This window comes from Diceros bicornis, chromosome 3 (assembly GCF_020826845.1).
Source record: "Diceros bicornis minor isolate mBicDic1 chromosome 3, mDicBic1.mat.cur, whole genome shotgun sequence".
Taxonomy (NCBI): Eukaryota; Metazoa; Chordata; class Mammalia; order Perissodactyla; family Rhinocerotidae; genus Diceros; species Diceros bicornis.
Genome location: NC_080742.1, coordinates 50,162,685 through 50,174,948, shown reverse-complemented (window position 1 = coordinate 50,174,948; position 12,264 = coordinate 50,162,685). Strand labels below are relative to the sequence as shown.

The 12,264-nt window shown below is 41.6% G+C and overlaps 1 long non-coding RNA gene across 1 annotated transcript; it reads left to right on the top strand.

Annotated features, from left to right (window-relative positions):
- Positions 1-983: 983 nt before the first annotated feature.
- LOC131395474 (uncharacterized) lies at positions 984-6,219 on the top strand. Its single transcript, XR_009216363.1, has 3 exons — positions 984-1,074; positions 5,300-5,545; positions 5,835-6,219. It is a non-coding gene; the product is annotated as an uncharacterized LOC131395474 (long non-coding RNA).
- The last annotated feature ends 6,045 nt before the right edge of the window (positions 6,220-12,264 follow it).

The window sequence follows — 12,264 nt, the reverse complement described above, 5'->3', positions numbered from 1 at the left end:
TGTTTTATTTTTGTTTTTTTGTTTTGTTTTGGTTTTTTTGGCTAGGAATACTTTCATTTCCTTTTTCGTCTTATTCAAACATTATTTTGGCTATACTAGTCTCTTTACTCTTCTGGATAGACTTTAGAATCTTTTTTTTTTTTTTTGAGTAGCAAAAAAATCCTTTGAGATTCTAGATTAGAATAATTTAAATCTATACAGTAATTTATGAAGAATTGTTTCTTTTTTCCTTCAATATTTAGCCTTTGATACCAGAATATATTTTCATATCTCTTCCTTATTTATTCAAATCTTACTCTCCCTGAAGATACATATATATGTATTAGACTTCTATGTATATGTAGACTTCACAATAGTGAAAATTTGGATATTATTTGATTGGTGATTGACTTCTGACCCATCCCTTTGTCAAATGCGGAGAAACTGATATTTTAAAGCCAAGGACATGACTTGGGATGGGGAGGTGGCCACATCAGAAAGATCAACCACATGATTAGAGGGTTGCGGCTTTGTGCCCTGAGAGTCTTGATTTCAAGCCCATCTTTGCTTCTTACTGGGCAAGCTTGGGCTTGTCCACTGATCCTCAGTTTCCTTATCATCAAGTGGGAGTAATGGGAGAAATGGCAGGGTCGTGGCAGGAAACCAATGACACATTTAACAAGGATAATTTGAGAAGAGTTTAGCAGAATTTAATAAAGGGACCATTTACAAAGCTGTGGGCAAGGTGTAAGGAAGCCACAGGGATAATGGAGTGCCTCAAGGCTAGAAAGAGTGAGGGCCATTTCCACTCTTAGACCTGAAGACAAGAGGAACAGGGTCAGTTACCAGAACTCAGAAGGAGCACATAGTGTGGAGAGGCCAACCTGACAGGAGAAGCACTTTTGGTGGAGCCTGATGTGATTGCACAGGTGGGAAGCTGGGGGAACAAGTAACCTGAGCTCACGCACCTCCTCCCTCTCACCTTCTGTAGGTGCTTCCCAGTTGATGAACCCAACCTGAATCCAGAGGGCAAGAGAGCCTGTTGAGGAAGGCCAATGGTTCTGGGCCTTGGGGCTGCATCAGAATCACCGGCAGGTTTTGTAACCGCAGATTTCTGATTCAATGGTGGTGGGATGGGGGATTGGATTTTGCATTTCTAACATATTCCCAGGTGATGCTGATCCAGCTGGTCAGGGGATGCACTTGGAGAACCACTGATGACGTCCTGGGCACAAAGGAAGGTGGAGAATGGTGGGGAGTGGCTCTGAAGAGGCAAGGGAAGATATCAGCACACTCTTTTTAGTGTTTTTGGAGGGTTAAATAAAATGAATGTTTAAAGTGCTTGTCGGGCCGGCCCCGTGGCTTAGCGGTTAAGTGCACGCGCTCCGCTGCTGGCGGCCCGGGTTCGGATCCCGGGTGCGCACTGAAGCACTGCTTGTCCGGCCATGCTGAGGCTGCGTCCCACATACAGCAACTAGAAGGCTGTGCAGCTATGACATACAACTATCTACTGGGGCTTTGGGGGAAAAAAATAAATAAATAAAAATTAAAAAAAAGAAATAAAGTGCTTGTCATGCTGTAGGTGATCAGCAAATGTCTGCTTTCTGTGACTTCAGACCTCAGAGTGCTCTTTGACTCCTCTTGACCTTTTTGGCTTCCACCAACTGCCTTGCTCATTTCTCCAAGACCCTCATTAGAGGGCTCGCCAGGATCCTGACTCGGAACTTGGTCTCACCATCTGGTTTCTGCAGCTTCTTCCAACTCAGAGCACTCCCATGCCAGCCACAGACTTGCCCAGATATAACCCCAGAACACGGTCTTCTCTGCAAGAGTGTCGCCTTCAGCTTAATGTGCTGACTTTCTCTGTGCTATTTGAGCCTCATGCTGACTCTCTATTTGGTTCTCAAGCTTTTTTTAAAATTTATGACCCACTAGTTGCAAGACTTTAGAACTGTCCCTTTTGAAAAAAAATAGTTCTCATGATAGATGTTTTTTCTTTTTTATCTCCAAATGGCTAAAGAAATACCTACTATGTGACTTCTTCAGGGGTGTAGAAAAAATTTTTGCATTTCAATGGAAAATATGCATTGTCTGTAGCATACCCTTTCAAGTTATCAGATTCTATCCCTATTCATTGTTTTTGAGCTGTTTCGCAACTCTTTGTAAGTTGTAGGTAACTGATAGATATGTAAATTCTATCTTGTCAGGTAGTGATTTTAATTGACTTCCTCCCCTCTGTGGAAAAACTAGTTTTGTCTCTATTTGCAATTATTATGTGAGATAATAAATGTTTCTTACTGTGTAAATTGAGTTTTCCATTGCTTGCAGCCGAAAGCCTCCTGACTGACATATCCCTCATGAACTGTGGTCAGTAATATTTCCTGCCTACCCTGCATGTTTGCCATATGAAAGCACTTTGAAAGGTGTTTGAAGACACATGTTCTAAAGGATGATGTGCAGGCCTTTAGGTGGCTGGATACTTAAATATCCCCTTCCCTGAGTCCAAAGATTAGAAAAGAAATTAGTTCATATACACTCCCTCTAGGCTTTGACATAGCTGCAGTTTTTGCTTTTGATACTAAACTACAAAACCAGGTCTCACTCACGTATTTGCAGTAAACTGGAAAGTGGCTGTTGGAACTCAAGTAAAGATGGTCAAGTAGAAAGGTCTTTAGTGAATGAAATATTAAAAACACAGTGATCGGGCCGGCCCCGTGGCTTAGCGGTTGGGTGCGCGTGCTACGCTGCTGGCGGCCCGGGTTCGGATCCCAGGTGCTCACTGACGTACCGCTTCTCCAGCCATGCTGAGGCCGCGTCCCACATACAGCAACTAGAAGGATATGCAGCTATGACATACAACTATCTACTGGGGCTTTGGGGGAAAAAATAAATAAATAAATAAAATTATAAAAAAATACTAGAAGATTTAATTAACTGCTGTTGCATTTTATTACCACTATGTCATCTGTGTTTGATTATTTGTCTCAGTCTTGTAAGCGGTTGAGTTTCTAGCTCATTATAGAACTGAGTGCTGGTTACTAGCAAAATACCTAAGACCCTTCTGTCATCTGTATGGATGTTGCTTAGTTTGGGCAGGTTCTTAGTATATAAGCAAGTGACTGTTTACTAAATTCCCTTTGATGATTACAGTTACTATAGAACCTCTCTCCACCATGCCCTCCCTCCAAAAAAGTTGCAGGGACTTGGAAATTAGAATCTAAATTTTTTCTATTTGTCTAAGCATGTTCTGAAGATTGGGTTTGAGTTAGGCTTTATTAACACTTGGTCTTCAGGCTACAAAACCTTTCACTCCAAGTGTCCTCAGTCTTCTAGCAGCATCCATTATATGTACAGAGAGGAGGAGATGCTGATACTGAACCTTTTAATCTCAAGTTCCTGTACCTGACGCACAATAAGCCAATCACTGAGACACTGCTGCTCAAAGATGGAGAAAGGTTTATTCGAATTGGCTAAAATGAGAAGGTGGGAGGATAGGTTCTCTCAAATCCACCTTAACAAAAGAAGAAAGCAGGGGGTCTTCATAGAGCTAATGGGCTTGGGAGGAGGAGTTTCAGAGAAGCGAAGGGGAAGTCTGTGTTTCTTTCACTCCAGATAAGCCCTTGGGCAATCAGACTTCTGGGCATCAGTGGCAGCTGGGGGCTGGTTATCTGGTGGTCGTAACTTCCTTAAAGGCATTCTTTTTCTCCTGCAAAACAAGCTCATAAATCCTTGTGACCCTTGAGTCACCCCTCAGGTTAAACAAGAAAACAGCAAATTAACAAGATTAACTTTTTCATCTGTGTCTATGTTGGGAATATGGTCAAAGGGTAATTAAGTTCTTATTGAATGTTTACAGTAACCCTCAGGTACCCAGCTTCAATACCACCATAAAAAAACAATCTTCTTCAAGGTTTGAAATCTGGTGACCAAAGTCATAGTCATAAAAGCCAGTAGGGGCCAGGTTTAGCTTAGCTAATCTCTGCTATGGTTTAGAATTTAATATTAAATCATTTAAAAAAGCCATTGCAGACTCCTCATATCTTTTATTCCCGAGCACAAACAAGCTCTAACTAAGCAATTAACATGTCTATGGATCTGTCGTGTTTCAGTGGCTTTTTTTAGATCTATTTTAAAAGGGTAAATGTGTATTCACTAGTTTGTTCTGATTTTCAGATAATATAGGTATGTTTGCTATAGATAAGAGGTTCTCATTTCCTCTTCTTCTTCCACAGTTGTGTATTTTAAAACCAGCAGCATTTCTCAACCCTGACTGGTTCTCAATTTCTCAATTCTGACTGCACATCAGAATCAGTAATATAATCAAAATACAATCAGTATAAAAATTACTAACAATATATTTTACATTGTTTTTTTCCTACTAAGTCTTTGAAATCCAGTGTGTATTTTATACTTAAAGCACATCTCAGTTCAGACCAGCCGCATTTTAAGTGCTCAACATCTCCATGTGTCCAGTGCCACCACATCAGACAGCACAGATCTAGACCTAAGGGTGCAAATGATTTTTTGTGTGTGTGTGTGTGAGGAAGATCAGCCCTGAGCTAACATCCATGCCAATCCTCCTCTTTTTGCTGAGGAAGACCGGCCCTGAGCTAACATCTATTGCCAAGCCCCCTCCTTTCCCCCCCCTTTTTCTCCCCAAAGCCCCAGTAGATAGTTGTATGCTATAGTTGCACATACTCCTAGTTGCTGTATGTGGGACGCCGCCTCAGCATGGCCCGACAAGCGGTGCATTGGTGCACGTCTGGGATCCGAACCCGGGCCGCCAGTAGCGGAGTGCACACACTTAACCGCTAAGCCATGGAGCTGGCCCCCCAAATGATTTTAAGTAAATGAAGATGTAGGCAGAGAGTAAGAGCATGCTGAGAGTCTTGTCTTGTTCTCAGGGTTGGGCAGGCAGCAAGATACAGATCCTGACAAAAATGTTAATTAGCCAACACAAATACAAGGTATAAGTTCTAAATCATTGGAGGAAAAAAGTAGAACCAATCAAAAACAAGACAGGAAGTGAAAAGAAAATCAACAAGAAATTGTGGCTGTTACAAAAATTATAGCCCATCCAAACTTTGGCATACTGTGCTATAATTAAAAAGAATAAAGTAGGCAGTCTCTGGTGGCCCCCAATGGTCCCTGTTTACTAGCATTCATGACCTTATGTAATCCCTTCTCCTTGAATGGGGCTGGACTTTTTGACTCTCTCCTAATGAACAGAATCAACAGAAGTGATGAGATGTCACTTCTAAGATTAGGTTATAAAAAGGATTGGTTTCCATCTTGAGCACTCTCTCTCTCACTCCCTTAGATCACTCACCCTGGGGAAAGCCAGCTGCCATGTCCTGAGGCAACCTTGTAGAGAGGTTCATGTAGCAAAGGACTGGGGCCTGCCAACAACCACATGAATGAGCTTGGAAGAAGATTCTCACTTCATTCCCAGTCAAGCATTCAGATGAGACCACAGCCTCAGCCAGCAGCTTGACTGCAACCTCACGAGAGACTTTGAGCCAGAGTCACCTGGGAAAGTTGCATCTGAAACTCATCCACAGAAACTGTGAGACAATAATGTTTGTTGCTTTAAGCCCTAAGTTTTGGGATAATTTGTTATGCAGCAATAGATAACTAACACAGTAGCTATGTATTAACATTAAGTATAAAAAAACCAACAGCTGTTTAGTACATGTAGTATGATCCCATATATTAAAAAAAATAGAAAAATTAAAATGTATGAGAGGTAGATAGAATAACATTTATTGATAGATGATTATTCCTGCCTTTCCTTCCTCTCTTTTCTCCCTCCACACACTAACATGCATCTTTGCCTTCCCTCACCTCTCTTTTAGATGCTGAATCAGAAGAATATAAAGAGATCTGCCTGAAAGTAGAGGATTTAAATACCAAGCCAGTCTACATAATAAAGAGCTGAAGGTTAAGGAAAAGAGAGAGGAGAAAAATATACACACATTGGGTCTTGAGAAAGTTTTGTGATTTAGCATATCAGAGATCCCAAAATAGCTTGAAAAGCATAGTATGTGGTGTGAATTGGGGCATCTTTAAGAGTTTTCAAGAAATGGTTACGAGGATTGCAAGTGCTTCTTAATTAACGTTTTGTGGATGGACTACATTTCTTTGAATCTAACTTTATTCAGAGACTGGACTATGTGGAAAATAGAATTTATTAGGGTTATGTACGTTTATAGGTAAATATTGGTACACAAAACCTTATAAGGAAGCACCAAAGTTCTTTCATTTTTTATTCTTTGTTCTTCTGTATTTGAAATTTCAATAGCAAGCCTGTATTGATAAAAATCTGAGGGAGGAATTATTTCACTAAAACATCTCTGAGATGTTGCCAGTGCAAGACAGATGTGACATAATTCTCACCAATAGCTATGAAACAGGTAGGAGATGAGTGCTGGTGGCACCAGTGGTGACATGAGACAGAGTAAGAGAGAAGAAAATGGTGGCACCATGGGTAACTGAGAGGCCCTTGCTATGAATACATACGAAACACCCCAGAATTCTTTAGGGGGAACTTTGAGAGGTGCCAAAGACCCAGCAATTGTAGATTGTGGGAGAGTCAGAGAAATCCTGTTTCGTGACTGACTTGTGACCCAGTTTTTACCCTGGGATTGTGAAACCTGGGGAAATAAGGATGGAACTTTCATAAAATTACTGACAACCCTGATCATCCCCTAAATAATATGAAAAAGACTATCAGCAAGTCAGGTCAGCTCCAGGGTGCAGAGAAATGGGAACACAGACACTGCTGGTGAGAGTGTACATTGGCAAAAACAAAACAACTTTGTAGAGGGTAGTTTGGCTATTACAATATCTGAAGGAAAGGAATTTTCCATGTAAACTCCCACTCACACATTCCGCAAACATCTCAGTCGCCCTTTGCCTATGAATGGTGTGCAAACCCCTAGGGTCATTTAGTTTCCTCTGGTGTAATAACTATTTGACAAGTATCTTCCTTGTGTCTAACATTGTGCCAGAAGCCATGGGATTCAAACATCCTACAGAATATGTCCCTACCCATCAGTTCTTAAAATCTGGTCAAGGAGAGAAATCACACTCAGCAAATAGTGAGTGACAGTGTTGGGTATGCAGTCCTGTAGCATACAACATTTCGGTTAATGATGGACCAACAAATACGACGGTGGTCCCATAAGATTAGTACCATAGCGAGCTATGTAGTCAGCTACGCCATCTAGGTTTGTGTAAGTACACTCTATGATGTTCGCACAACAATGAAATCACCTAACGATGCATATCTCAGAACGTATTCTGTCGTTAAGTGACACGTGACTGTGCTCACACTGTCTACTGACTGTCAATACAAAACTGGATGGTACAGGGACATAGATAATAATCAAGCACGGATAATAACAACAACCAGACCACATCATATAACACAGACTCAATGAGGTTGTTTGGGCATTTATAAACATTTCCATTATGAAGTTTACTGAGAGGGAAAGGGTTAAGGGACATGCTCAAAATCAGTGATCCTTCCTTCCTTCCTCTCTTCCTCCCTTCCTCTCTCCCTCCTTGCCTCTCTTCCTTCCTTCCTGCCTCTGTCCTTCTATTCATTTAACAAATGTTTTTTGAGTGCTTACTATGTGTCAAGCCCTGTACTAGATCCTGGGGATAAAAAGTTAAGCAAAAACCCTGGCCCTTAAATATCTTGGAGTATGTAGGGGAGATAGATCAAATAATCATACAAATAAATATAAAATTATAATTTTGGTCAAGTTACAAAGGAAAACAATATAGTCTATGAGACTATGTAACTTGACCATGGGATTCAAGTCTAGTTTGACTCCAAATTCCCTGCTCCTCTTACTAACCGGCCTTTGCCTTCTGCAAAGTAGCCAAAATCCCATCCTAAAGATAATATTGCTAATTCTCCTTCTGGAATTTCCTTTTCTTCTTTGAAACTGTCATGGTAGGTCACTGCACTTGCATCACAGTTGTCAGTTGCTGCGGTGCAGCAGCGTGATGTCAGGCTTCAGATTCAGAGAGCCTCAGTTTCAAATGCTCACTTTGTCACTTTCTATCTCTGTGACATTGGGCAAGACAGTAGACCTCTCTGAGCCTCAATTTCCTCAACTGTAAAATGGGAGTGATAGTACACGTCAAACACATGGGACATAACACACATGCAATAGTTGGCTGTTATTATTAGTTCCAACTGAGAATGTTATTTCCTCTAAATCTGGATTTCTAAACCCAGGGAAATTGGGTAGTTTGTCCAGAATTAGAACCACATCTGATGTCCAAATTAGAGTTTTGTACTTTATGTTCATTTCTCAAGACAAGAAATAAGTGTTGTAGGTTTGAAGATAGAAAGGCAATGGAAATACATATCTACAAAAGAAAAAAGACCTTCACGGTGTTTGTGTTCATGAAGCTGTCATCTTCTGTTATGGAAACTCATGTGAGTAAGCGTCTTCCAGCTAAAGCACTTTAGCCTTATGTTTTGGCAGCAGTAGAGGGCGTGGTGATGGGGTTCTTAAACACCCTATGATTCGAGAAAGCCAGTCAGGGTTTTTGTTCCTGGAAAAGTGACGTTAGGTTGTTGGTCCATTTACATCCAGTAAGACTATTATCCGCTGATTGCAATGCATCACAACCCTCTGGAGATATTTGGGCATCAGTTCCATTAAAATCTTGGCTCCTGGCACCCCCCCCCCACCTTTTTCTTTTTGACATCTCAGCTTTATCCAGATGAGCAAATTGTTGCCAATGGATGTACATTATTCTGATCACTTCCTAGGAAGGAAGCAATGGAAGTACAAGCGACCTGTGGAACTGAATGGTTGAGGGAAACCTACATCCCTCAAGCTGGAGGCTTGGAGGCAGCTTGATGTAAGGGATAGTGTTTGGACTAGGTCCTAATCCTGTTCGGCCACTACTAGCTGTGCAACTTGAGCTGGTCACCAACCTCTCTGAACTTCTGCTTCTTTATCTTGGTTTCCTGTGCCTGGCACATCATAAGCACTTCTGAAGTGTTTTAGGTATGACTACTGTGCCATAGGTTTTATTCTGCCCATTTTTCATATGGAAAGATTGAGTGAGGTTCAGAGGGGTTAAGCTCAAGGCCATATATTTAGTTGATGATGCAACTAGTGTTTAAACCAGTTTCTCAGTCTCAGCGCGACTGACATTTTGGACCAGACAATTCTTTGTTGTGGGGGCTATCCTGTGCATTGTAGGATGTTTGGCAGCATCCCTGGGCTCTATTCAGTAGATGCCAGTAGCACTCTCCCTACCCCGGTTGTGACAACCAAAAATGTCTCCAGACATTGCCCAGCGTCCTCAGGGGACAAAAATGGTGCCTTGCCCCAGGTGGAGAAGCACTGATTGAAATCCAGATCTTTCTATCTCCCAAGTCCATTCCATGACTTCATATTGTTGCTGATAAATACCAGAGGATTCTTCATTTTAAAAAGGAATTATTTATTTATTTTTTTCCTTAGATTCCAGGTTTTTCTCATTCTTGGATTCCTTTTTCTTTTTACCGGTCCATCTTTAATTGATTTTTTTCAGAAAGGATTTTTTTGTGTGTGTGTGAGGTAGATTAGCCCTGAGCTAACATCCGTTGGCCAATCCTCCTCTTTTTGCCGAGGAAGACTGGCCCCGGGCTACCATCCATGCCCATCTTCCCCTACTTTATATGGGACGGCGCCACAGCATGGCTTGACAAACGGTGTGTCTGTCCACGCCCAGGATCCAAACCTGTGAACCCGGGGCTGCCAGAAGCGGAGGGCGCGAACTTAACCGCTACGCCACCGGGCCAGCCCCCTAAAAAGGAATTTAAAGGAGCTTTTTTTTTTTTTTTTAAATAACAGACACATATTATTTCCGGAAGTTGATATAAGCCTAATTGTGAAGTTGATACATCTTGTCATAAGTTCCCCCCCTCTTTTGGCCTTTTAATCTATTAGTAGTTCTCACCTTGACTTCTGCTCACTCCCCATCAGGTACCCACTGATTTCATGGTCCACCTTCCTCCGTCATAATCCTCTTTCTACCTTCAGATGGCTTAAAGTTTTAGCCATTACAAGTTTGGTGGGAGTTGTTTAGATTTGTCTTTTGTTTTTGAAACAGAGTTCAATATTTTGAGTTAAAAGTGTGGGTGCCCCACCAGCAGTTCTCAACGCTGGCCATTCATTCAAATTACCTGGGGAGTTTTTATAAATGATTCACCAGATCCACTATTGAGGGTTCTGATTCAGTTGGGAAGGTGAGGATGGGAGTTTAAAAACCTATTCAGTTGATTCTAACAGGCTAAACTGTTAAGAAACTCTTCCAAGGCAGTAGAGTCCATTTGCTGCATTACTAGTGTCTGTCAATCAGAATCACGAGGAAAATTTGTTTAAGCAAACAAAAAAGATTTCTCAGGAGCAGTGATTAATTAACTCAGTAATTCTGGGCTTGGACCCCAAACTCTTCATTTTAAGAAGTGACTAAGGTGATCCTGATGTGGTGGTCCACACTTGGAGAAACACTGTCAAGAGTTAAGTTTGAGTCACACTGGGTTCTGCCACATGCCAGCCATATAACCTGGAGTAAGAGGTGAACCTTCTGAACCCGGGTTTCCTAATCTGAAAAATAAGGATAAGTCAGAACCCACCTTGCAGTTTCTGTGAGATTAAATGAGACATTGCACAGATGGAAAGCCTCGGGAAGTGTTTGTGGTCATTGATATTAATGGGTTTAGAACCTTAAGCAATCTTGATTATTATTCTTACTAAGGTTTTTTTTTTTTTTTTAAGTTAAAACTAACAGCATAAACTATTTATAGATTACTTTTTTGGGGAGGGAGGGTCCTTTTGAAAAACAGATATAACAATGTTGGTAGAGTTCTGGGGATGCCTGCCAGCCCTCTTTGCGTGATGTGTGCGTACGTCTGCCTCTCCTTCTGGAGTGTAAGCTGCCCCACAGCTCTTTGTCACCCCACAGCACCTGACCTCTTCTCCACCCCTTCAGGGCTCTGTACACCTTTGTTGAATTGAATGACTGGTTCTATTAGTTTGCTGGAGCTTCTGTAACAGAGTACCACAAACGTAGTGGCTTAAACAACAGAAATTTATTGTCTCACAGTTCTGCAGGCCAGAAATCTGACATCAATGCGTCAGCAGGGTTGCTTCCTGCTGAGAGCTGTGAGGAAGAATCTGTTCCATGCCTCTCTCCTAGCTTCTGATGGTTTGCTGGCAATCTCTGCCCTTCCTCAGCTTGTAGAAGCATCACCCCAACCACTGCCTTAATTTTCACATGATGTTCTCCCTGTGTGTGTATCTGTGCCCAAATTTCCCCTTTTTATAAGGACACTGGTCGTATTGGATTAGGGCTCATCCTAATGACCTCATTTTAACTTGGTAAAGAACCTATCTCCAAATAAGTCCACATTCCGAGGTACTGGGGGTTAGGACTTCAACATATGAATTTTGGGGGACATAATTCAACCCACAGCAATGGTCTACTAAGTTGGGAATTGAATGCACCATGCAAAGCCAAGATATTGATTTTTCACTGCAGAGTGAAGTACATTTTATTCTTGCCACTTCCAACCTATAGCTCGAACAACACAAATCCATCATCACACTGGTGAAAATAAATCAAACTCACCGCCACTCTGAAGGAAAGGCTCCCTATGAATGCCGGTGATCATCCTCTCCCTAAACCAGGGGCAACACCTCCTACGCCGACTTGGGCACAGTCCCCACCACGACACTGTGGTATGTCTCTACACGTGTGCTAACAATATGGAGTCTTCATTTCTCCAATATGAACATTGTTTAAAAGTGTGATCACTCCTTCTATTAGCCAAGGCAATGATGGACTTACTTTCTTGCTTATTATTAAAATAAGGGCAAGTGCTTTAAAACCATGACAACTTGGGTTTACATTTCATGATGACTAATGACACTGACGGGAGAAAAGAGACCTGACAAGCTAGGTGTGAAAATAATATATGCCATTAAAGAGTAAGGCTCTTTTTTAAAAAAATAATAATAATGAATACAGGGCCTTTTTACCAGTTGATTGTCCAAAGCCTCACTGACATGTCTTGGTATTCTTTGAGCAGCCCTAGAAAGGTTTCCACACTAGCTCCCTCAGTCTAACCAGACACATTTCCCAGCAAAATACTACTTCATTTCCCTCAAAGAAGTCATGTGGGTCCTGTCATGAATACACAGCCAAGACAGTAAAGAGACCCTTGAAAATGTACCCGCTCAGCCTGCTCTTGAGAAGCAAAGAATG